The following is a 22,918-nucleotide window of genomic DNA, read 5'->3' on the forward strand; positions in this document are numbered from 1 at the left end:
TATTTATTGAGCGCTTACTGTGTGCAGAGCACTGTACTAAGCGCTTGGGATGTACAAATTGGCAACACATAGAGACAGTCCCTACCCAACAGTGGGCTCACAGTCTAGTCTACGCTGCTGAATAAATACCATAAATGATTGATTGACTCCTGCCCCACATGGAGAATTGCGAAGCTGGACTGGTCAAATCAGCCCCTCTCCCCCTAGGTTTTAAACAGTTGCTCTCCTCCAGCCCCCTCCCCTGATGCTGACTTTGAGGTGGGCAATTCTCCGGAGCAATGGTTAGCGCTCTCCGGGTGGGTTGCGGCGGGGTTTCGCGGCCAGCTCAGGGGACCAAGGACAAATGTTTGGGCTGCGAGTGGGTCCTACCCCCATGGCTGCTACCCCCCATCTCCCGCCTCCGGCCCTCAGGTGGGTGTCAAGGAGGGGAGAGGAGGCAGCCCATGGCCACCCAGGGCCACAGGGGCTAATCCAGGCACAGCCACGGCAACGGATTCCTTCCTTCTGCAGTCTCTGACCTCTCTGCCCAACCCAACTTGGGCTGGCCCATCTCTGCCCAGGCTGGCCCACCCATGAGGCTTTAAGGCAGTACAGGACTGTAAAATGGGGATGAAGACTGTGAGCCCCACGTGGGACAATCTGATCACCTTGTATCCTCCCCAGCACTTAGAGCAGTGCTTTACACCATCATCATCAATCATCAATCGTATTTATTGAGTGCTTACACATAGTAAGTGCTTAACAAATGCCATTATTATTATTCTTATTCTTATTATTATTATTAACTTTCTGCTGAAAAACGGCTCTGCTGAAGATACCATCTGGGGACAGTTCATCCCACTCAGCCTTCTCTCTCTTGAAACCGGAGACTAAAGGCCTGGGTGAGAGAACGTAACGCTCGACGATCTTCTCCTGTCGCTGTAAATCCCTGGGGTTTAGCATGGGTGGCGTGAGGCCTTCAGGAGGGCACGATGTGAGCCCACTGTTGGGTAGGGACTGTCTCTATATGTTGCCAACTTGTACTTCCCAAGCGCTTAGTACAGTGCTCTGCACACAGTAAATAGGATTGATTGATTGATTGATTGATGGGAAAAATGGAAAGACAAGGGGCATCTGAGGAAACTGTGGCCTGGATGGGTTGTCTTTTATTACTTAATACGGCATAAGGGGAACTACTCATCTTGGCTCCTCCTCTTCCTTCCTTATCATAGGTTTTTTTTTCCCCCCATAGCATTTGTTAAGTAATAATAATAATAATGATGATGATGGTATTTGTTAAGCGCTTGCTATGTGCAAAGCACTGTTCTAAGTGCTGGGGAGGTTACAAGGTGATCAGGTTGTCCCACGTGGGGCTCACAGTCTTCATTCCCATTTTACATATGAGGGAACTGAGGCACAGAGAAGTGAAGTGACTTTCCCAAAGTCACACGGCTGACAATTGGCGGAGCCGGGATTTGAACCCATGACCTCTGACTCCAAAGCCCGGGCTCTTTCCACTGAGCCACGCTGCTTCTCTTAAGCGACTGTGAGCCCACTGTTGGGTAGGGACCGTCTCTATATGTTGCCAACTTGTACTTCCCAAGTGCTTAGTACAGTGCTCTGCACACAGGAAACGCTCAATAAATACGATTGAATGAATGAAAGTGCTTACTGTGTGTCAAACACTTTTCTAAACACTGGGGTAGATACGAGTTTATCATGTTGTAAACAGCCCCTGTCCCATCTGCGGCCACAGCCTAAATCAAAGGGAGGAGGATTTAATCCCCATTTAACAGATGAGGAAATGGAGGCCTGGAGACGTTAAATGACTTGCCTAAAGTCACGGAGCAAGCAATTGTTAGACCCCGGATTAGAACCCAGGTTTTCCACCTCCCAAGCTCGTGCTCTTTCCGCTAGGCCACGCTACTTTTTACCACCCCATCCTCCTTTCTCCAAACACTTCTAGTCTTGGTGTCATCTTTGAATCATTTTTCACCACCTACCTTCAGTCTCTAAGTCCCGATGGTTTTTCCTTCACAGTATTTCCTGATTACGAATAAATAAATAATTAGGGTATTTAAGCACTTACTAGGTGCCGAGAATTGTAATAAGCGCCGAGGACTGACATTCTAAGAGGGAGAGAGAACAGGCAAGTAATCCCCATTTTACATTTTATCACTGTTGCATTTGCGGTTGGCCTCTTCTTCTCTGCCCTTATACCAAACCATCCCCTCCCAGCTGGATTATTGCATCAGCTTTCTTCCTGGATCTCCCCGTCTCCAGTTTTTCTCTTTTCTGGTACATGCACCCACCCACCTAGAAGAAAAAGCGTAAAAGCAGCCCATCAGCCCCTTTAAAAAAAAATCTTCTTTTAGAGAACAAATAACTTGGAAAATCTGAAATTTCAAAATCCCTCCAGAAGTCCGGGCTTTGAAGTGTATGGATGATATTGAGATGATCTTCCTTGGCTTCTGCCTTAGAAATCAAACCTAATGTGCTGCTGTCCCAGCCCTGCAGCTTAGCCTTAAGGACCCCACAAGATCCCTACATACCCACTCAAAGACTCCCACACGGAGCTTTGATGGGATTATTAATAATAATTGTGATTTTTTATGGCATTTATTAAGTGCTTACTATGTGCAAAGCACTGTTCTAAGCGCTGGGGAGGTTACAAGGTGATCAGGTTGTCCCATGTGGGGCTCACAGTCTTCATCCCTATTTTACAGATGAGGGGAACTGAGGCTCAGAGAAGTTAAGCGACTTGCCCAAAGTCACACAGCTGAAAAGTGGCAGAGCCGGGATTTGAACCCATGACCTCTGACTCCCAAGCCCGGGCTCTTTCCGCTGAGCCATGCAGTTCTAAACCCAGCTCCGCTACAACTCTGCTGTGTGACCTTGGACAAGTCACTTAATAACAATAATAATAATAATGGTATTTGTTAAGTGCTTACTATGTGCAAAGCACTGTTCTAAGCGCTGGGGAGGTTACAAGGTGATCAGGTTGTCCCATGGGGGGCTCACAGTTTTAATCCCCATTTTACAGATGAAGTGACTGAGGCCCAGAGAAGTGAAGTGACTTGCCCAAAGTCACACAGCTGACAGTTGGCGGAGCTGGGATTTGAACCCACGACCTCTGACTCCAAAGCCCGGGCTCTTTCCACTGAGCCACGCTGCTTCACGCTGCTTAACTTCCCTGGGCCTCAGTTACCTCATCTGGAAAATGGGGATTAAGACTAGGACCCTCATTTGGGACAGGGACTCTGTTCAACCCAATTTGCCTGTATCTACGTCAGTCCTTAGTACAGTGTGCGGCACATTAAGCTCTTAAGAAATACCACTATTATACCACCCACCATATCAAAGTGATCAAAGTGTTCACCGTCAGTTCAGATATTTTCTCCTTTATGCCACAGACCTACTCCCGTTTCTTCCGTGCCACCGTGAAGCCCTACAAATGGCTCCAGGAGGCCTTCCCAGACTGAGCCCCTTCCTTCCTCTCCCCCTCGTCCCCCTCTCCATCCCCCCCATCTTACCTCCTTCCCTTCCCCACAGCACCTGTATATACGTATATATGTTTGTACATATTTATTACTCTATTTATTTTACTTGTACATATCTATTCTATTTATTTTATTTTGTTAGTATGTTTGGTTTTGTTCTCTGTCTCCCCCTTTTAGACTGTGAACCCACTGTTGGGTAGGGACTGTCTTTATATGTTGCCAATTTGTACTTCCCAAGCGCTTAGTACAGTGCTCTGCACACAGTAAGCGCTCAATAAATGTGATTGATGATGATGATGATGATGATGATTTGGAAGCCATTATTACTTCTATCACATCTTCCCCCAGAGGCTTCCCCTATTAACTTCTCATCTCCCCTCTAAACTGTCACTTCAGCACTTCCCCATCACCTAAGCACTCAGATCCTCCGCACACTCACCCCTACCCAACCCTGTAACAGCTACCAACATATCCATTGCGTCCTCCTACTTGTCATTTATTTTCATGGCTAGCCGCCCCGCTAGACTGTAGGCTCCTTGAGGGTGGGTATCCTGTCTCCTAATTCTATTGTACTCTCTTAAGCATCTATGAGAGGGCTCTGCCCACAGACAGAACTCAAATACTATTGATTGACTGTCAGCATGCACTCACTGTCTCTCTCACAAACACACACACCTGAGAAAATGGGCAGGCGGAGGAGACAGGAGTATATGAAGACTGGTTGTGTCACACACAGATCCTAGAGAAGTGGGGCAGAGTCCTTCCCCCTTTTCAGGTCACCCTTCTGTCACACATTTTCACCCTTAGGAAACTTTCCCTGATTTTTTGTCATTTGTTCCATCCAGAAGCAGAGCTAGTCTCTTGAGCTGTCTTTTCACCTCCAATTTCTTCCCAATTAAATCCTTCAGAAGGTCTTTGAAGGTTGAATAACGTCCACCACTCCAACTCAAATTTCTCCCTGAGACAGTCCCCCTTTCTCTGACTCCTTCAATTCACCCTCCGATCACCAGTATTTATGGACACTTGGTGTAGAGCCTTGTACTAAGCGCTGTGAGTGTCAGCTATGTTACATTCACTCACCACAACAGCCTAAATGCCTCATGAGTTTTCTCTGAGGGAAACTCTCCTCCAAGGCCTCATAGTCTTTGGTAACCAAAATTCAACTGAATTTCTCTTCAACTCACAGAGGGTGTTAGCCCAGGATGGCCCCACTCTTACTGAACCTACTTTTAATTCTCAGGGTAACTTTATCCGAATCCACTTTGGAACCCCTGGAAAATTGGCTTCGGCGGATATCGAAACCTGTGAGATCTGCATCTCTGCTCTTTTAAGATCTGCAGTTCAGCTCTTTGGAGTCCAAGCTCTAAAAGCTTATTTCATCATCTTCGTATCTTCTAGATTCGCTCAAAAAGTCCAGAGTCACATTTCAGCTAGAAGCTATCGTATCTTCTATCAAATCATGACCGACAAGAAGCCAGAACTGATTGGTATTTAAGCTACTATTTCCCTTGGCTGTGAGGCCTTTCAAACATTCACACCATTTCTAAAATTGTCAAAACTCAGCCCTTCTTTTGGAGATCTCTCCTTGGAAATATTTAGTTGCCTGCCACGCTCAAATCAAAAGGTAGTTTTTCCTAGACTCCTCCTGGGAACACGGAGCCTGGGTGTCAGGAGATCTGGGTTCTAACTCCAGTCTTGCCACTCGTCTGCTGTGTGACCTTGGGCAAGTCACAACTTCTCCGTGCCTCAGTTCCCTCCTCTGTAAAATGGGGATTACGACTGTGAGCCCCCATGTGGGGCAATGATAATGATAATAATGGTATTTGTTGATTGCTTACTGTGTGCCAAGCACTGGGGTAGATGCAAAACAATCAGGTCCCACAGGGAGCTCACAGCAAGTACGAGGTATTGAATCTCCGTTTTACAGATGAGGGAACTGAGGCACGGAGAAGTGAAGGGACTTGTCTGCGGTCACACTGCAGGCAAGAGGCAGAGTCAGGATTAGAAGCCAAGTCCTCCGACTCCCACGGGTGTCGGAGTCGGTCACACTAGGCCACACTGGACTGTGTCCAACCTGATTAGCGGTTAGTACAGCATCTGACACGCAGTAAGCGCTTAACAGATACCGTTAAAAACGGAACAAAAAAGAAACCTTTCTGTGTGATTTCCTTCTCTCCTTTAGAAAGGCTGCTCATCACCACCAACCCCTACGACTTCCCCTCCATCAGCCGGGGGAGATTGGGGTGAAGAGCATTGATGATGCGGAGGAACTCCTGGCTACTGACGTAAAATGTGGTCTCTGTCGCTTAAAGGGCCCCAAACTGGGACCTTGTCAGCAGATCAGGAAAGCCTGGGAGGACAGGGAGAGAGTTGATCCACAGTCAAACCCACACTTCTTTAGTAACATTTGTAAAGGAATCAGGGCAGAATTGGGTGTTGCTTGGCATGCACATTATGTAGGATAGGAAAGAGTCTTTTAATCAGTTTCAGCAAGAGATGCCAAGACTCTAAGCTCTTTGTGGGCAGGAAACGTGTCTACTGACTCTCTTGCATTCTACCCTCTCCCACCAGGTTAGTACAGTGCTCTGCATGCCGTAATAAATGCCATTAATAAGGAATTTAGGGCCTGAGTGTTTAGTGGTTGGCTTGTTTTTGCTCTGCCCTCGGAATGCCATCGACATTCCGGGTTTCAACCAAGATGAAAGGGTCGGGATCTCCAAAATGACCCGAGCCGTGATGCACTGTGGAAACCTGAAGGTCAAACAGAAGCAGAGGGAGGAGCGGGCTGAACCCGATGGGACCGAAGGTAATATTATATATTATATTATATTATATTATATTATATTATATTATTATATTATATTATATTATATTATATTATATCATATTATATTATATCATATTATATTATACTATACATTATATTATAGTATATTATATTATAGTATATTATAGTATATATTATTATATATATGCACACTATATATTATTATATTATATATAATATAATATAATATACTATAATATAATATGATAATACTATATTATAGTATAGTATAGTATAGTATATTGCATTATATTATATTATATTATATATTATATATTATATTATATTATATATGATACTGTGTTATATTATATTATTATATTATTGTGTTGTATTGTATTGTGTGGTATTATATTAGTAATAATGTAATATTACTGCATTATTAATAATTATATTAATATATAATGCTGTTATTATGACACGGAAACTTTTACCCATCAGGCGGGAGGCAAAGGAAGATTTTCACCACAGTGTAATTGTCCGATCACGCACGGATTTACGCTTCAAGGATAAATCGTAAGGCGGACACGACGGATCCCGTCAGAAGCAGAGATATCACCGGATCAGGCTGAAAAATTGAATAGCTTGTAACAGACTGAGGCCTGGGTTTTAAGATTCAGGTCTAACACAATCAGCTGGATGGAGTTTCCCATCAGCAAAGTAGGATGAGTCCCAGGCCTGAAATTTTAGGACCGAGAACCTGTGAAGAGGAACCGATTCTAGTGCTAGTGGCTTGAGGCCGTGGGTTCTAATCCCGTCTCCACCTCCTGTCTGCTGTGTGACCATGGGCAAGTCACTTAACTTCTCTGAGCCTTAGTTACCTCATCTGTAAAATGGGGATTAAGACTGTGAGCCCCCCATGGGACAACCTGATCACCTTGTAACCTCCCCAGTGCTTAGAACAGCGCTTTGCACATAGTAAGCACTTAACAAATGCCATTATTATTATTAGTATTATTTTCTGTGCCTCGGTTCCCTCATCTGTAAACAGGGGATTAAAACTGCGAGCCCCATGTGGGATAGGGACCGGGTCCAACCTGATTATCTTGTATCTACCCCAGTGCTTAGCACACAGTATGCACTTAACAAATACCACAATTAGTATTGTGCATGCAGGTGGATGAGTTTTCAGTGTCTTGGCGTAGACCTGAATTTGCACTGTGTTGGAAGCTCTGCCTTCCATAAATTGAGGGAAAGCTGGAGTGAGGAGATGAGGGAGTGAGGATGGGAACGCGCAACAGGAAGGAACCGTGTCACGGGGGAAGAGGAGGAAGATGGTAAAGAAGACCATCTGCTACTGGCCCAGTAACAACTGTGCTTTCACAATAAACGATAATAATAATAACAATCATTGCGGTGTTTGTTAAGCACTTACTACACGCCAGTACAGTAGTAAGCGCTGGGGTAGGTAAGAGATAATCAGGTCCCACGTGGGGCTCATCATCTAAGTAGGAGGGAGAACAAGTATTAAATTCCCATTGTGCAGATAAGGGAACTGAGGCACGGGGAAGTGACTTGACCAAAGTCACACAGAAGACAAGTGGTAGAGCAAGGAGAAAAGACCCCAGGCCCTCTCACTCCCAGGCCTGGGCTCTTTCCACTAGGCTTTCATTCAGTGATGGGAGGCCTTGGAGAGAAATGCAGCCATTTGTGCCCGACAGAGGAAACTGCTCTCACCCCCTGAGAAACGGGGATCCACGTGGAAACTAGGCCCTGCCTTACTCCACATGTGGGGGGAAAAATCCCATTGAAATCAGACTCCCGAACCCTAACCCCATCCCAGATTTGATCCTAAAAGAAAATCGTCCAATGCAGGTGGACTTATAGGCCTAATTTTACCCATGGGTTTCCCTCCTCCAAAATGGTTCCAACACTTTCTCAGAATTTGCCTTTTTTTTCCCTTCTTGGCAGCCTCCCATCATCATCATCATCAATCGTATTTACTGAGCGCTTACCATGTGCAGAGCACTGTACTAAGCGCTTGGGAAGAACAAATTGGCAACACATAGAGACAGTCCCTACCCAACAGTGGGCTCACAGTCTAAAAGGGGGAGACAGAGAACAAAACCAAACATACTAACAAAATAAAATAAATAGAATAGATATGTACAAATAAAATAAATAAATAAATTCAACCCCACTGAGTTCAGTCCCACGGCATCAGCTGAAATCAACAGTCTTCTCCTGCCCCTTTAAACCAAAAACATCCCTTCCTTTTCTCCAGGCACAGGATACTCAATGCCAGCGCCATTGCAAAAAAGCCCGCGAGAAACTGCTCGGCTCCATCGAAATAGACCACACTCAGTACCGGTTTGGAAACGCCAAGGTGGGGCCCGACTCCACTCCATCCTGGGGATCAGACCTTCACGAGACCCAGAAGGAGAGCTGAGCCCTTTCCTCTCTGATCTTTCTGAGAATCAATCAATCAATCGTATTTATTGAGCGCTTACTGTGTGCAGAGCACTGGACTAAGCGCTTGGGAAGTACAAGTTGGCAACAGATAGAGACAGTCCCTACCCAACAGTGGGCTCACAGAAGGCCGGACTGCTTGGCACTTTGGAGGAGATGCGAGACGAAAAGCTGGCTCAGCTGATAACCTGTACCTAAACCCCCTGCAGAAGCTTCCTGATAATAATAATGATGGTATTTGTTAAGCACTTACTATGTGCAAAGCACTGCTCTAAGCGCTGGAGCCCTGTTCCTGATGAAAAATGAATTCAAAAAGATGACGGAGAGAAGGTACCGGTAATCTTCCCCAACTTGGGCCCGCGAGCTGCAGTACAGGAGGATTGGTTCATCTGTCACTGGTATTTTTGGAGTGTTTACTGTGTTTATTTTTTTCTTTAATGGTATTTGTTAATCAGTGGTACTGAGTGCTTACTATGTGCAGAGCACTGGACTGAGCGCTTGGGAGTGAACAATACAACAGTTAGCAGACACATTCCCCGCCCACAACAAGCTTACACGCTTCAGTCGTATTTATTAAGCCCTTACTGTGTGCAGAGCACTGTAATAATAATAATAATGATGGCATTTATTAAGCGCTTACTATGTGCAAAGCACCGTTCTAAGCGCTGGACTGTACTAAGTGCTTGGGAAAGTACAATGCAGCAATAAAGATAATCCCTGCCCACAATGAGTTCATAGTCTAGAAGCGGGGAGACAGACATCAGTACAAGAACAGTGCTTTGCACATAGTAAGCGCTTAACAAATGCCATCATTATTATTATTATTACAAGTAAACAGGCACTGTTCTAAGTGCTGGACTGTACTAAGTGCTTGGGAAAGTACAATGCAGCAATCAAGATAATCCCTGCCCACAATGAGTTCATAGTCTAGAAGCGGGGAGACAGATATCAGTACAAGAACAGTGCTTTGCACATAGTAAGCGCTTAACAAATGCCATCATTATTATTATTATTATCATTATTACAAGTAAACAGGCACTGTTCTAAGCGCTGGACTGTACTAAGTGCTTGGGAAAGTACAATGCAGCAATAAAGATAATCCCTGCCCACAATGAGTTCATAGTCTAGAAGCGGGGAGACAGACATCAGTACAAGAACAGTGCTTTGCACATAGTAAGCACTTAACAAATGCCATCATCATTATTATTATTATTATTACAAGTAAACAGGCACTGTTCTAAGCACTGGACTGTACTAAGTGCTTGGGAAAGTACAATGCAGCAATAAAGATAATCCCTGCCCGCAATGAGTTCATAGTCTAGAAGCGGGGAGACAGACATCAGTACAAGAACAGTACTTTGCACATAGTAAGCGCTTAACAAATGCCATCATTATTATTATTATTATTATTACAAGTAAACAGGCACTGTTCTAAGCACTGGACTGTACTAAGTGCTTGGGAAAGTACAATGCAGCAATAAAGATAATCCCTGCCCACAATGAGTTCATAGTCTAGAAGCGGGGAGACAGACATCAGTACAAGAACAGTGCTTTGCACATAGTAAGCACTTAACAAATGCCATCATCATTATTATTATTATTATTACAAGTAAACAGGCACTGTTCTAAGCACTGGACTGTACTAAGTGCTTGGGAAAGTACAATGCAGCAATAAAGATAATCCCTGCCCGCAATGAGTTCATAGTCTAGAAGCGGGGAGACAGACATCAGTACAAGAACAGTACTTTGCACATAGTAAGCGCTTAACAAATGCCATCATTATTATTATTATTATTATTACAAGTAAACAGGCACTGTTCTAAGCACTGGACTGTACTAAGTGCTTGGGAAAGTACAATGCAGCAATAAAGATAATCCCTGCCCACAATGAGTTCATAGTCTAGAAGCGGGGAGACAGACATCAGTACAAGAACAGTGCTTTGCACATAGTAAGCGCTTAACAAATGCCATCATCATTATTATTATTATTATTACAAGTAAACAGGCACTGGTCTAAGCACTGGACTGTACTAAGTGCTTGGGAAAGTACTATGCAGCAATAAAGATAATCCCTGCCCACAATGAGTTCATAGTCTAGAAGCGGGGAGACAGACATCAGTACAAGAACAGTGCTTTGCACATAGTAAGGCGCTTAACAAATGCCATCATTATTATTATTATTATCATTATTACAAGTAAACAGGCACTGTTCTAAGCACTGGACTGTACCAAGTGCTTGGGAAAGTACAATGCAGCAATAAAGATAATCCCTGCCCACAATGAGTTCATAGTCTAGAAGCGGGGAGACAGACAACAGTACAAGAACAGTACTTTGCACATAGTAAGCACTTAACAAATGCCATCATTATTATTATTATTATCATTATTACAAGTAAACAGGCACTGTTCTAAGCACTGGACTGTACTAAGTGCTTGGGAAAGTACAATGCAGCAATAAAGATAATCCCTGCCCACAGTGAGTTCATAGTCCAGAAGCAGGGAGACAGACATCAGTACAAGAACAGTGCTTTGCACATAGTAAGCTCTTAACAAATGCCATCATTATTATTATTATTACAAGTAAACAGGCACTGTTCTAAGTGCTGGACTGTACTAAGTGCTTGGGAAAGTACAATGTAGCAATAAAGATAATCCCTGCCCGCAATGAGTTCATAGTCTAGAAGCGGGGAGACAGACATCAGTACAAGAACAGTGCTTTGCACATAGTAAGCGCTTAACAAATGCCATCATCATCATTATTATTATTATTACAAGTAAACAGGCACTGATCTAAGCGCTGGACTGTACTAAGTGCTTGGGAAAGTACAATGCAGCAATAAAGATAATCCCTGCCCACAATGAGTTCATAGTCTAGAAGCGGGGAGACAGACATCAATACAAGTAAACAGACACTGTTCTAAGCGCTGGGGTAGATACAGCTAGTCGGATTTAGACACAGTCCATTTCAGTTTAATCATCATCATCATCATCATCAATCGTATTTATTGAGCGCTTACTATGTGCAGAGCACTGTACTAAGCGCTTGGGAAGTACAAATTGGCAACATATAGAGACAGTCCCTACCCAACAGTGGGCTCACAGTCTAAAAGGGGGAGACAGAGAACAAAACCAAACATACTAACAAAATAAAATAAATAGAATAGATATGTACAAGTAAAATAAATAAATAAATAAATAGAGTAATAAATATGTACAAACACATATACATATATACAGGTGCTGTGGGGAAGGGAAGGAGGTAAGATGGGGGGGATGGAGAGGGGGACGAGTGGGAGAGGAAGGAAGGGGCTCAGTCTGGGAAGGCGTCCTGGAGGAGGTGAGCTCTCAGTAGGGCCTTGATCCCCATTTTACACGTGAAGTAACAGGCACAGAGAAGTTAAGTGACTCGCCCAAGATCACACAGCAGACATGGATTAGAAGCCTGGTCCTTCCTACTCCCAGGGCTATGCACCATCCATTAGGCCACGCTGCTACTATATGCAGAGGCCTGTACTAAGCACTTCGGAGGGTGGAATATAATAGACTTGGTAGACACGAACCCTCCCACAAGGACCTTAGACTGTGAGCCCACTGTTGGGTAGGGACCGTCTGTATATGTTGCCAGTTTACTTCCCAAGTGCTTAGTACAGTGCTCTGCACACAGTAAGCGCTCAATAAATACAACTGATTGATTGACTCATAGATTAAAGACTAGAGGAAACTTCCTCTCGAAGAACATCTGAACCTCAGTCGATCAATCAGTGGTATTGGTTGAGCGTTCACTTTGTACAGGGCACTGTACTGAACACTTGGGAGAGTACAATATAACAGAGTTGGTCGATGTGATCCCTGCTCACAATGAGCTTAGAATCCACAGTGGGAGACGGAGATTAAAATAGATTAAGGATAAGGGAAATAGAAGAATACAAGAATATCTAAGTACTGTGGGGCTGGAGTGGGCATTAAATTGTCCAAGGAACACAGAGCCAAGCAGATAGTCGACTCGGAGGGAAGGGCGGACGGGAGAAATAAAGGGCCTAATCTGGGAATGCCTCGATTTACACTGAAATCCTCTCCCCGTGGGCTTTTTCTCCACTGCTCCCTGCAGAGAGTCCTTGTTCATCATCCAGTACAACGCGCGGGCATTCATGGATGTCAAGCACTGGCCCCGGATGAAGCTGTACTTTAACATCAAGCCGCTTCTGAGAAGCGCCGAGGTGGAGAAGGAGACGGCGAGTACGAAGGAAGATTTTGGAAAAGGCGAAGGAAGACCCGTCCAAGGCGGACGCCGAGAAGAGGGAGCTGAAGGAGAAGGTGGTGGCTCTGTAGCGGGAGAAGAATTAACTGGGAAGAAGCTACAGCCCAGAGCCAGAGCCAGCAGTTCAGTGCCTGTGGACGATTAACCGATATTAATTTGATGTTGGAACGGGCACCCGAGAACCCGTCCGACGCCGAGGAGAGATGTGACGGCCTCATCGAATGTAAAATTCAGCTGGGAGCCAAAATCGAAGAGCTCGCGGACCGTCTGGGAGGGGAGGAGGAGAACAATTCGGAGCTGATGGCCAAGAGCAGCCTGGAGGATGAGTGCTCCGAGCTGAAGGATATTGACGACCTGGAGCTCACCCTTGCCAAGGCTGGAAAAGAAAAACACGCCACGGAAAACAAGATAACTTCGGTTGGAGGCACGGGTGACCGAGCCCCCAGCAGAACTCACCCGGAATGGGGCCAAACCTGATTTCTGTTCTGAACCGCCCCAGCCCTAGCCTCGGGTGGGGTGGGGTGAGTGTGGAATTTGGCTTTCTAGAGCATTTCCCGCCTGCAGAACGCTGATTTTACCAACTTTATGAGCTATTCTACCACTCTCACCTCCAGATGGCTTCCCAGGATTCCTGGCCCAGTTCCAGAAAACATGGGGTTCAAACTGGTTGCCCCTAAAGCGCCACAAACTTTAAACTCGAGAGCATCGTTGAACAGGCCAGGGATGTTCCCCAAAACATGAATGCAGGATTTAAGTTTTGGGTTTTTTTTTTTTCAAAATAAAGGAGATCTTTTCAAAGAAGACAGGGCAGATTAGGAAGTTGGGTAACAGGAAAAACAAGTCATTACCACAGGCAGAGATTTTACCATGTTAAAGAATACCAGTGATTGGGCATTGAGCCGGGTCCCAGTGCCCTTCTGATTCCCCCGTCTGTGACATTAGCATCTGAAATAAAATCCAGAAGATAAAAATAATTTTTCTTCTCCTAGACTTATCCCCCCACTGGAGCTTCCAATGGTCTCAGAATCCACCGAAAGTTACTCAGCCAATCCACTTCTGTAGGCGTTCTCTCTGGACACACTTTTTCATTCAGTCGTATTTATTGAGCGCTTACTGTGTGCAGAGCACTGTACTAAGCGCTTGGGAAGTACAAGTTGGCAAGTAAAGGGGGTCTTCATTCTCCCACCACTCCATTCTTTTGCCAAAGACCCTCCTTTCCGGCCTATTCCCAATAGGGACCTGAGATTCTCCTCCAGCTTTTGGCCCAGGTGCTTTCAAATTGTCCCCTTGAAACAGCTTTTTGTGAAGGGCCAGAATTTCGTCCTCTTTCTCATGCTGGATATGTTGGTGACTCAGGCCCTCAGCTCTTTCCCACCCTCCAGATGTAGCCTCCTCCCTAAGAGCTGGTGGTATTAGTAGTTATAATAATAATAATAATAATAATAATAATAATAATAATAATAATAATAATGGCATTTGTTAAGCGCTTACTATGTGCAAAAGCACTGTTCTAAGCGCTGGGGGGGATACAATGTGATCAAGTTGTCCCACGTGGGGCTCACAGTCTTAATCCCCATGTTTACAGATGAGGGAACTGAGGCTCAGAGAAGTTAAGTGACTTGCCCAAGGTCACACAGCAGACTTGTGGCGGAGCCGGGATTCGAACCCATGACGTCTGACTCCAAAGCCCGGGCTCTTTCCACTGAGCCACGCTGCTTCTCTATAAATAAATTTTCTCTATAAATAAATAGTATTTATTAAGCGCTTACGATGTGCAGAACCCGGGTTGAAGCACTGAGAAAGAGTACCCAGTTGGGAATTAGACATGGGCCCTCTCCCTCAAAGGGCTCACCGTCTAGAGAAGCAGCGTGGCTCAGTGGAAAGAGCACAGGCTTTGGAGTCAGAGGTCACGGGTTCAAATTCCGACTCCGCCACTTGTCTGCTGTGTGACCTTGGGCAAGTCACTTAACTTCTCTGTGCCTCAGTTCCCTCATCTGTAAAATGGAGATTAAGACTATGAGCCCCATGTGGGACAACCTGACTACTTTGCATCTACCCCAGCGCTTAGAACAGTGCTTGGCACATAGTAAGTGCTTAACAAATACCACCATTATTATTATTATTCATTCATTCAATCGTATTTATTGAGCACTTACTGTGTGCAGATCACTGGACTAAGCACTTGGGAAGGACAAGTCGGCAACATATAGAGACGGTCCCTGCCCAACAACGGGCCCACAGTCTAGAAGGGGGAGACAGACGACAAAACGAAACATGTGGACAGGTGTCAAGTCATCAGAATAAATAGAAGTAAAGCTAGATGCACATCATTAACAAAAATAAATAGAATAGTAAATATGTACAAGTGAAATAGAGGAATAAATCTGTACCAACACATATACAGGTGCTGTGGGGAGGGGAAGGAGGTAGGGCAAGGGGGGTGGGGGAGAGGAAAAGAGGGGCTCAATCTGGGAAGGATTCTTGGAGGAGGTGAGCTCTTAGGAGGGCTTTGAAGGGAGGAAGAGAGCTAGTTTGGCGGATTTGCAGAAGGAGGATATTCCGGGCCAGGGGGAGGACGTGGGCCGGGGGCCGATGGCGGGACAGGCGAGAACGAGGCCTAACGGTGAGGAGATGAGCGGCAGAGGAGCGGAGGGTGAGGGCTGGGCTGGACAAGGACAGAAGGGAGGGGAGGTAGGAGGGGGCCAGGGGATGGGCAGCCTGGAAGCCCAGGGTGAGGAGTTTCTGCCTGATGCGCAGATTGATTGGTAGCCACTGGAGATTTTTGAGGAGGGGAGTGACATGCCCAGAGCGTTTCGGCACAAAGATGATCCATGAATAGAGGCACCTCATCACAGGAGCTAATGTCACAGTCACTAGTCAGAAGGGCACTGTGACCCAGGTCCATTCTGGGACCACAGGGCCATTGGCACGGTCACTGTGCCCTTCTGAAATAACCTGCTGCCCCCATTCATTCCATCATATTTACGTTTATAGATATGTTTATAGAGGGCGTACTGTGTGCAAAGCACTGTACTAAACACTTAGCAATGACATCAGGAGAAGCAGTGTGGCTCAGTGGAGAGAGCCAGAGCTTGGGAGTCAGAGGTCATGGGTTCAAGTCTCGCTCCACCAATTGTCAGCTGTATGACTCTGGGCAAGTCACTTAACTTCTCTATGCTTCCCAAGCGCTTAGTACAGTGCTCTGCACACAGTAAGCGCTCAGTAAATATGATTGAATGAATGAATGAATGAATGGAGGGTCATGTCCATCACCACCACCACTCCAGCCTGCAGTGATACTACAGTAAGTGCTCAACAACAATGAAAGACCGACTGCTCTGGGTCCCTTTCAATCAATCAATCAATCAATTGTATTTATTGAGCGCTTACTGTGTGCAGAGCACTGTACTAAGCGCTTGGGAAATACAAGTCGGCAACATAGAGAGGCAGTCCCTACCCAACAACGGGCTCCCAGTATAGGGAAGCAGCATGGCTCAGTGGGAAGAGCAAGGGCTTTGGAGTCAGAGGTCGTGGGTTCAAATCCCAGCTCCGCCACTTGTCAGCTGTGTGACTTTGGGCAAGTCACTTCACTTCTCTGGGCCTCAGTCACCTCATCTGTAAAATGGGGATTAAGACTGTGAGCCTCTCGTGGGACAACCTGATCACCTTGTAAAGTCCCCAGCGCTTAGAACAGTGCTTTGCACATAGTAAGTGCTTAATAAATGCCATTATTATTATTATTATTATTAGAAGGGAGAGACGGACAACAAAACAAAACATGGAGACAGGTGTCAAAGTCGTCAGAACAAATAGAACGAAGAATAATAATAATAAGCGGTATTTGTTAAATGCTTACTAGGTGCCAAGGACTGTATTAAGCACTGGGTTAGATCCAAGAAAATCAGGTCAGACAGAGTCCCGGTCCCGCATCCTAAGTAGGAGGGAGAACAAATATTGCATTCCCATCTTACAGGTAAGGTAACTGAGGACCAGAGAAGTTACGTGACTTGCCCAAGGTCACAAAGCGGGCAAGTGGCAGAGCCAGGATTAGAACCCAGGTTCTCTATCTCCCTGGTCTGTGCTCTTTCCACTAGGCCACACTGTTCCTCTAAACCAGTCTGGTATTTATTTTACGTGTACATATCGATTCTATTTATTTTATTTTGTTAATATGTTTTGTTTTGTTTTGTTGTTTGTCTCCCCCTTCTAGATTGTGAGCCCACTGTTGGGTAGGGACCGTCTCTTTATGTTGCCAACTTGGACTTCCCAAGCGCTTAGTACAGTGCTCTGAACACAGTAAGCGCTCAATAAATATGATTGATTGACTGATTGCTCAATAAATACGATTGATTGATTGACTGATTGATCTCTCCTATTTTTAAGGCTTTCCAGGGAAGGAGGGTCCCAATCTCTATCAGGCATCCCATTGCATTGTTTCATAATGCTCATTCATTCATTCATTCAATCGTATTTACTGAGCGCTTACTGTGTGCAGAGCACTGTACTAAGCGCTTGGGAAGTACAAGCTCACTGCGAGGAGATCATTCTTAACCCCATCTCTTCCCTAAATGTATTTTTCTGCGAAGGAGCCATTGGGAGGAAACAAGAGTAATTTGCAATCTGGAGGCAAAAAACGCTCATTTCTCATTTAAACAAATTTAAACAAATTAAACATTTCTCATTTCTCATTAAAACCTTCCCGATTTGAACAGGAAGGACTCAGAAACAGGCCAACTGCAAAGCAAACTAGAGGAGGGACGATCGCTGGACTCCCAACTACAGAAGAAGATCAAGGAACTTCTGGTACTTGAAAATCCACAGAGTGCCTTTAAATGCGGTCCAGCTTGGGAGAGCAAATAGATGCGGGCCCAACGCGGGCCCGCAAGCACCACAACACAAACACCACAAACGCCACAAACACCACACCCCCAGGTTTCTCAGGAGGTCACCCATCCTCTCCCTCTCAGGCCCACGTCGGAGAAAACGAGGACGGGATAGAAGCGGAGAGGATGGCGCGAGCCGAGGAGGAGAAGCAAAGGTCAGAGCTCTTCAGGGAGCTGGAGGATCAATCAATCAATCGTATTTATTGAGCGCTTACTGTGTGCAGAGCACTGTACTAAGCGCTTGGGAAGGACAAGTTGGCAACCTAAGTTGGAGGAGGCCAGAGAAAGGCTGGAGCAAGCTGGCAGTGCAAAACAGAACCCCTAGCCGCTAATGAAAAGAGCATGGGCTTGGGTTCGAATCCAGCCCCACCTCTTTCCTGCTGTGAAATATTGGGCGGGTCACTTACTCCTCAGTGCCTCAGCTTCCTCATCTGTAAAATGGGGATTATGTAGCCGTTCTCCCTCCCTCAGACTGTGAGCCCCCAGGCGAGTCAGGGGCTGTGTCCATTCTGCCAAACTGACTCCACCCCAGTGTCCAGTACAGTGCTTGTGGCACATAGTGAGCACTTGAATGCCGCAATTATGATTACTATGATTGTGCTTTCTGCAGTCCACCCTTGAGAAGACATGACGGGTGCTGGAAGACCAGCTGAGTGAGATGAATACATCCCGGCTCCGCCACTTGTCAGCTGTGTGACTTTGGGCAAGTCACTTGACTTCTCTGGGCCTCAATTACCTCATCTGTAAAAGGGGGATTAAGTCTGTGAGCCCCACGTGGGACAACTTAATTACCTTGTATCTACCCCAGCGCTTGGAACAGTGCTTTGCACATAGTAAGCGCTTAATAAATGCCATTATTATTATTATTATTAAGGCAGAGGAACATCAATGCCTTATTAATGATCTGGCCACCCAACGGGTCCGATTCCTGACTGAAAACAGTATCTTTGATCCCTCTTGTGCGCTGGGGTCTGGGTTCATCTGGGATAACAATAATAATAAGCGCTTAGTACAATGCTCTGCACATAGTAAGCGCTCAATAAATACGATTGATGATGATAATAACCGTGGTATTCGTTAAGTGCTTTCTGTGTGCCAGGCAATGTAATAAGCACTGATGCTTAGTCTTTTAGACTGTGAGCCCACTGTTCATTCATTCATTCATTCATATTTATTGAGCGCTTACTGCGTGCAGAGCACTGTACTAAGCGCTTGGGAAGGACAAGTTGGCAACATTCATTCATTCAATAGTATTTATTGAGCGCTTACTGTGTGCAGAGCACTGGACTAAGCGCAAGTTGGCAACATATAGAGACGGTCCCTACCCACCAGCGGGCTCACAGTCTAGAAGGGGGAGACAGACGACAAAACAGGTTAACAGAATAGAGTAGTAAATATAGAATAGAATAGTAAATAGAATAGTAATAGAATAGAGTAGTAAATATAGAAGACAAATTAACAGAATAAAATATAGTAAATAAGTACAAGTAAAATAAATAGTAATAAATGTATATATATACAAACATATCTGTATAAATATAAATATACAGGTGCTGGGGGCAAGGGAAGGAGGTAGGGCGGGGGGATTCATTCATTCATTCATTCGTATTTATTGAGCGCTTACTGTGTGCAGAGCACTGGACTAAGTGGGACTGTCTCTATATGTTGCCAACTTGTACTTCCCAAGCACTTAGTACAGTGTCTGCACACAGTAAGCACTCAGTAAATGCGATTGATTGATTGATTGATTGATTGATGCTTATTTATTTGTATTGTATTTATTTGTATTGGTGTCTGTCTCCCCCTCTCTAGACTGTAAGCTCATTGTGGGCAGGGAATGTCACTGTTTACTGTTTCATTGTCCTTTCCCAAGTGCCTAGAATAATAATAATATGGCAGTTGTTAAGCACTTACTATGTGCAAAGCACTGTTCTAAGCGCTGGGGAGGTAACAAGGTGATCAGGTTGTCCCACATGGGGCTCACAGTCTTAATCAGTCTAAAGGGAAGCAGTGTGGCTCAGTGGAAACAGCACGGGCTTTGGAGTCAGAGGTCATGGGTTCGGATCCTGGCTCCGCCACATGTCTGCTGTGTGACCTTGGGCAAGTCACTTAACTTCTCTGAGCTTCAGTTACCTCATCTGTAAAATGGGGATTAAGACTGTGAGCCCCCCGTGGGACAACCTGATCACCTTGTAGTCCCCCCCAGCGCTTAGAACAGTGCTTTGCACCTAGTAAGCGCTTAATAAATCCCATCATTATTATTATTAATCCCCATTTTACAGATGAGGCCCAGAGAAGTGAAATGACTCACCCAAGGTCACCCGGCAGCTATGAGGCAGGGCCAGGATTAGAACCCATGACCTCCTGCTCGGGCTCTAGCCACTAGGCCATGCCACTTCTGCGTAGGCCTGGTCCAACAGGCTCCTCCACCCTGCCCTCTGGGACGGGAACTTTTTGAGATCCCGGTCCAGAATCGGTGATGAAAGGCGGGATTAGAGAGACAGGAAATGAAATCCCAACAGGGCCCCAGATTGCTTCCTCAGGAGCAGGAAAACTCGTTAAATCAGAAGCACGGGGTCTGCTCCTTCCCGTTCCCAGCCCACCCCTTCTCCTTGGCCGTCACCATCGACGAACTCCAGCCCCGGCTTCCGGACGGGCTCGCCAGCGGGACAGTTTGGAAATTTCCTCCTCCCTCATTCAATAACTGCAGCGTGTTGCTTGGGTTCATCATCATCATCATAATCATCAATCGTATTTATTGAGCGCTGACTGTGTGCAGAGCACTGTACTAAGCGCTTGGGAAGTACAAATTGGCAACGTATAGAGACAGTCCCTACCCAACAGTGGGCTCACAGTCTAAAAGGGGGAGACAGAGAACAAAACCAAACATACTAACAAAATAAAATAAATAGAATAGATATGTACAAGTAAAATAAATAAATAGAGCAATAAATATGTACAAGCATATATACATATATACAGGTGCTGTGGGGAAGGGAAGGAGGTAAGATGGGGGGATGGATCACCTTGTGTCATTCATGCATTCAATCGTATTTATTGAGCGCTTACTGTGTGCAGAGCACTGGACTAAGCGCTTGGGAAGCCCAAGCTGGCAACATCTAGAGACGGTCCCTACCCAACAGCGGGCTCACAGTCTAGAAGGGGGAGACAGGCAACAAAACAAAACATATTTACAAAATAAAATTCATTCAATTGTATTTATTGAGCGCTGACTGTGTGCAGAGCGCTGGACTAAGTGCTTGGGAAGTCCAAGCTGGCAACATCTAGAGACGGTCCCTACCCAACTGCGGGCTCACAGTCTAGAAGGGGGAGACAGACAACAGAACAAAACATATTCACAAAATAAAATTCATTCAATCGTATTTATTGAGCACTGACTGTGTTCAGAGCACTGGACTAAGCGCTTGGGAAGTCCAAGTTGGCAACATCTAGAGACGGTCCCTACCCAACAGCGGGCTCACAGGCTAGAAGGGGGAGACAGGCAACAAAACAAAACATATTAACAAAATAAAATAAATAGAATAAATATGGACGAGTAAAATAGAGTAATAAATATGGACAAACATATATATAAAATATATATATATACATATACAGGTGCTGTGGGGAGGGGAAGGAGGGGAAGAAGGGGAAGGAAGGGTGGATGGGGAAATGAAGACTGTGAGCCCCACGTGGGACCTCCTGATCACCTTGGAACCTCCCCAGCGCTTAGAACAGTGCTTGGCACATAGTAAGTGCTTAATAAATGCCATTATTATTGATATTATCGACCACCTTTTGCGTCCCCCCTCCCAGCGCTTGGAGTGGTGCTTTGCGCATTGTGAGTGCTTATCAAATACTATCATTATTATTATTATTGGCTTTATAAAGCTGTCCATCCTCTTGCCCCCTCCTCCAGCCCAGCCCGCACCCTCCTCACTGCACCTCATTCTCGTCCGTCCCGCCGTCGACCCCTGGCCCACGTCCTTCCCTTGGCCTGGAATGCCGTCCCTCCGCACATCCATATGTTGCCAACTTGGACTTCCCAAGCGCTTAGTACAGTGCTCTGCACACAGTAAGCGCTCAATAAATACCATTGAATGAATGAATAAAGCATCTCGTCCACAGTTGTCTACCCTCCTTGCAGAAGGGCGGGCTACGGCACCGACGGAAGGAAACCCCCAAATTGAACCATTCTTCGGAGCTCTGAAGACATCGTGCATTACCTCTCATCGGTTCACCTGCCCTCTGGCCGAAATCCCTCCCCGCAGCTAGCAATGCCGCCGCCTCAGTTTCCCTCGTTGTCGTTCGCATCCTGTGAAAGAGAGGTACAAGCCCAGAGACCAGCCTGGGAGAGCAGTCGGTGACGGGAGAGGGGGGAAAAAACGGTTGTTATTTACTGTGTAATGACGGGTGTAATTCCACGGTCTTCTAGACCGTGAGCCCGCTGTTGCGTAGGGACCGTCTCTATATGTTGCCAACTTGGACTTCCCAAGCGCTTAGTCTGGTGCTCTGCACACAGTAAGCGCTCAATAAATACGATTGATGATGACTGTCTCTATATGTTGCCAACTTGTACTTCCCAAGTGCTTAGTCTGGTGCTCTGCACACAGTAAGCGCTCAATAAATACGATTGATGATGACCATCTCTATATGTTGCCAACTTGGACTTCCCAAGCGCTTAGTCCGGTGCTCCGCACACAGTGAGTGCTCAATAAATACGATTGAATGAATGAATATGGAAAGACAGATGGGAAAACAAAAATGTCGCACAGGATGGTGAATTTTTTACTTAATCATCAGCTTGATTTGACGAGAATACGGGATTGATCTTTCTAGAAACAGTCAGTAAAATGGGCGCACTGCCTTCCGGAAAGACGTTGGGCTCCATCAACCCATCTCCCACCAAGACGGAGCTGGAAGGAGCAGGCCTCGCCCCGGCCGTGGCCCCAGGGCCCCCACACCGCCTGGGGCGGCTCCGATCACAACACACTTCATCATCATCAATCGTATTTATTGAGCGTTTACTATGTGCAGAGCACTGTACTAAGCGCTTAGCACT

At 45.7% G+C, this 22,918-nt stretch overlaps 1 pseudogene; it reads left to right on the plus strand.

The window, feature by feature from the left end:
- Window positions 1-278: 278 nt before the first annotated feature.
- LOC119929547 overlaps window positions 279-22,918 on the plus strand; it is a 49,848-nt pseudogene continuing 27,208 nt past the window's right edge.

The sequence above is a fragment of the Tachyglossus aculeatus genome, chromosome 6 (genome assembly GCF_015852505.1).
Source record: "Tachyglossus aculeatus isolate mTacAcu1 chromosome 6, mTacAcu1.pri, whole genome shotgun sequence".
NCBI lineage: Eukaryota > Metazoa > Chordata > Mammalia > Monotremata > Tachyglossidae > Tachyglossus > Tachyglossus aculeatus.